At 29.5% G+C, this 3,592-nt stretch overlaps 1 protein-coding gene across 2 annotated transcripts in view; it reads right to left on the reverse strand.

The window, feature by feature from the left end:
• The window catches only part of LOC117171258 (hemicentin-1-like), a 109,745-nt gene that overhangs the window by 98,259 nt on the left and 7,894 nt on the right, over positions 1-3,592 (reverse strand). The window lies entirely within an intron of this gene.

Here is a 3,592-nt window from a genome sequence, read left to right on the forward strand (position 1 = left end):
CAAATAACAGAAAAAAGTTTGAGAGTAGGAAAAAAAGTTTTCTGTGCATTTGTTGACCTAGAAAAAGCTGTTGACAAGGTAGATAGAAGTAAACTTTGGGAAGACCTGAAAGAGTATGGAGTCAATGGATAGACCCTACAAGCTATAAAAACAATATATACAGGTAGCAAAGCGAGTGTAAGAGTGAATAGGAAACTGAGTGACTATTTCGATATTATTCAAGGAGTTAGATAAGGATGCGTTATGTCTTCATGGTTATTTATATTATTTATGGACAAGTGTTTAAGAATGGCTCTCTTCTACGAAGAGGGTGTGGATCTCGAAACAGTAAGGGTTATGCCAAATGAACGAATAACGAAAAAAGTGTATCAAGGTAAAGTAAATGGCAGCGTGCCCAGAGGTAGACCGCGGAAAGAATGGTTAGAATGTGTGAATGAGACCCTACTTAGAAGAGACATAAGAAGTCACATAAAACACGAGAGCCTGCATGAAAAAATGCATGGACATAAAAGAAGCTAGAGAAGTATGCCAGGACAGTAAAGTATGCCGGCAAATAGTTAATAAAAAGAGTGTCAGTAGAGTGAATGACGCCTGAAACAAATACCTTGGCTATTAATGGACCCAAGTGGGGAACCTTACATAACGACTTCGTGAGGTTCTTCGCTTGGGGTGATTGCTAGAGAGATTGATCAGCAACCTGGGTCGGAGCAGTGTTGCGGAACGAACGTGTTAGTTACTTAAATAGCACGAGAATTCTGGATCAATCTGAAAAATCTCTATCTCTTCCACACACTACTCCTTTCCCCTGCCGAGTAAGTCACGCCTACCCCGAAAGGGAAATGGTTTATTGGTGTAATAATAATAATAATCTAACTAGTGTATAACTGTATCATAGGGTGCCTCATTCAATCTTTTTCTTCAGATTTTCTAGAACTTTGAATTCGATTTTTTTTGTGAGAAAATGATACCCTATTTTTGCCATACTAAAAAATATATATTCAAGGGTCACTATGGGGCATTGGTGCAGAAACTTTGACTTCTTAAATTTTAAAAAATTTCGTTTCTAAAATGTAAACTATCTTCAATCTGTTACAGAATTCAGGAAATTACTTATCAGGATGCCATGTAACCATAAAATTTTTGTCGTACAGAACAAAAGTTAAAATGGGTATTAATACCCTTTAGGTTGCAACTTTATGATAAAGTTGAGATTAAGAGGTCAAATTCATCCCTACATTTTTTTTTAATTTATGAAACTTTTAGGAAATTGTATCTACTTTGCTGACCAAAATTTCTACTATTGGAAAAAATTAAGCACTTTTTGTTCTAAAATTAAAAAATAATTAAAAAACAAAATTTTAATCGCGTGTAGTTTTTCGAGATTAGGTGACAGATATTTTCTAATTCAAAATACAAATTTTAAACAACTTCACCAAATAACTCTAAGCTTATTTGTTTATTTTTATTTTAAGTTATATAAATATAATTTCCCTAAGATTCTTAAAAAATTCACAAACTCTTTTGAAGATTACAGATACTTTAAATTAAAAATTCAATATAAAAATTTAATTCTCAACCAAAAAAATTTAAATTTACAATGATAACTGTAACAGAATATTCAGTACAAAATTTTGTTCACTAATTATAATTAGAAGAGGAAAATAATTTTGAGTACAGAATAAAAATGTCCAAAACTCTTTGTTCCTTAGTTACTAGGATTGTTGAGAAAATAAATACGAAAAGATTTTTGAAGATTTCATATATGACGAAAAATCCGCAAAAATCTAATATTGTGCTAATATTAAAAAAAATTCTAACTAGATCGGAAATTATATTTTTTTAAATATGACTATATTATTATTTGTTATCGATAACTTTACATATAGAAAATTTGCAAGTCTTGCTATAAGTTCATTTAATTTCAATTATGTGCTTGGAAATTCATATTTTTGGTTGAAACTGAATGTTTTTATCTGAAAATGTAACTATTCCCTTTTTGATATTTGATTAAAAATTAAACTACTTTAATAAAAAATAAGTTATATGGTTAATCAATTTTCTTGATAATTCATCTTTTTTAGTGGAAAGATCAATTAAAAAATTAATTTTTTATCTAAAAACTTAGCTATTCTATTTTTGGTCGAAATGTTAAGTTTATAAGTTAAAAATCCATCTTTTTGGTTAAAAATTTAAATATTTTGCTAAAAATGAGTTTTTTAGCTAATAATTAACTTTCTTTACTGAAAATGCTGATGAAATTAAAAATTCCATTTTTGGTTGAAAATTGATATCTTTGTTCGTAAATTGATCTTTTCTGATAGCAAATTCATGAATTATGTTCTGATTGAGGGTTCATCTATTTTGGTGAAAATTCGTTTTCTAAAGTTGAATTCGCTATTTCTACTTTGAAATGAAAACCTTTTTTTGTTGAGATATTAACTATTACATGTTTCTTTTATAACTCATATGTATTGTTATTGACAAATCAACTATTTTGGTTCTGGATTAGTTAAATATTTTTCATTAGCTTGGCTAGTCGTTCCGAATTATTGGGACGATTAGTCCAACCCCCCCCCCCCCCCCAAGTTTTCAGTACAACTAGACACAGCCTTAACATTCACATTTTCAGGTAAAATATTCAACTATTGTGTTAAAAATGGTACTATTAGTTAAACTATTTAAGTTGAAAATTACTCTTTTTGTTAAAAATTCATCATTTCGGTAGAGGTTTCAGCTATTTTATTAGAAATTCTATTTTTTTTTCTACAGATTATTTTTTAAACTGCAAGTATCGTGAATCCATTTTTGGTTAAAAAGTTTCTTTTTTCGTTAAAAATTAATCTTTTCCGATTGAAAATTGACTTTCTTGTTGAAAATTCTTCTTTTCCGGTTTAAAAGTGAACCTTTTCCCCCGACGTTTGACTTTTTAGCTTGAAACCTTAATTTTTTAAATAATGATTCGTCCACTTGGGTCAAAAATGAATCTTCCCGAGTCGAAGTTTCGTCGTCAGTTTCAATTTATTTAAACTTAAACGTAAACGTTATTCAATGTAAGGTGAACATATTAAAACCCGTAGTTTCGACTTCTTTCACCTTCAACGCCGCAAACTGACAAAGTTGATCTTACTGATTTAATCTTCATTTTAACTTCAAATCATGTTGTCCCATTTCACCTTCTCTTTCAACGTGATGATTGTTTTCAGGAGAGTTACTCAATTGTAATAAATTTAATTTTCAATACACCCTTCACCCATCCGAAAAAAAGGCCAAAGTGGAGTATAGATAAATTAGAAAGCTCAATATACTTTTTTAAGCGCAGACTTCTCATTTTGACTTCAGATATGTAGGCAGTCAATGAATTATTTGATTTCACAAATCATTCTTAGCACCCCTTTAAAAAAATTTGTTTTTCATTTGTCTGTTTCTAGCTTTTTTATGCTATTTTTATATATTCATGTTTTTATTGTTCAAATTTTCAAAGACAATACTTAACACTTTAGAAAAGTATATATATATTCCCATGATTGCAGTACTTTTATTCAAGTATTGACCTAACATATTAGATTTAGGTGACAGTAAAAGGCATATGCAT

Source organism: Belonocnema kinseyi, chromosome 4, assembly GCF_010883055.1.
Source record: "Belonocnema kinseyi isolate 2016_QV_RU_SX_M_011 chromosome 4, B_treatae_v1, whole genome shotgun sequence".
NCBI classification, from domain to species: Eukaryota; Metazoa; Arthropoda; class Insecta; order Hymenoptera; family Cynipidae; genus Belonocnema; species Belonocnema kinseyi.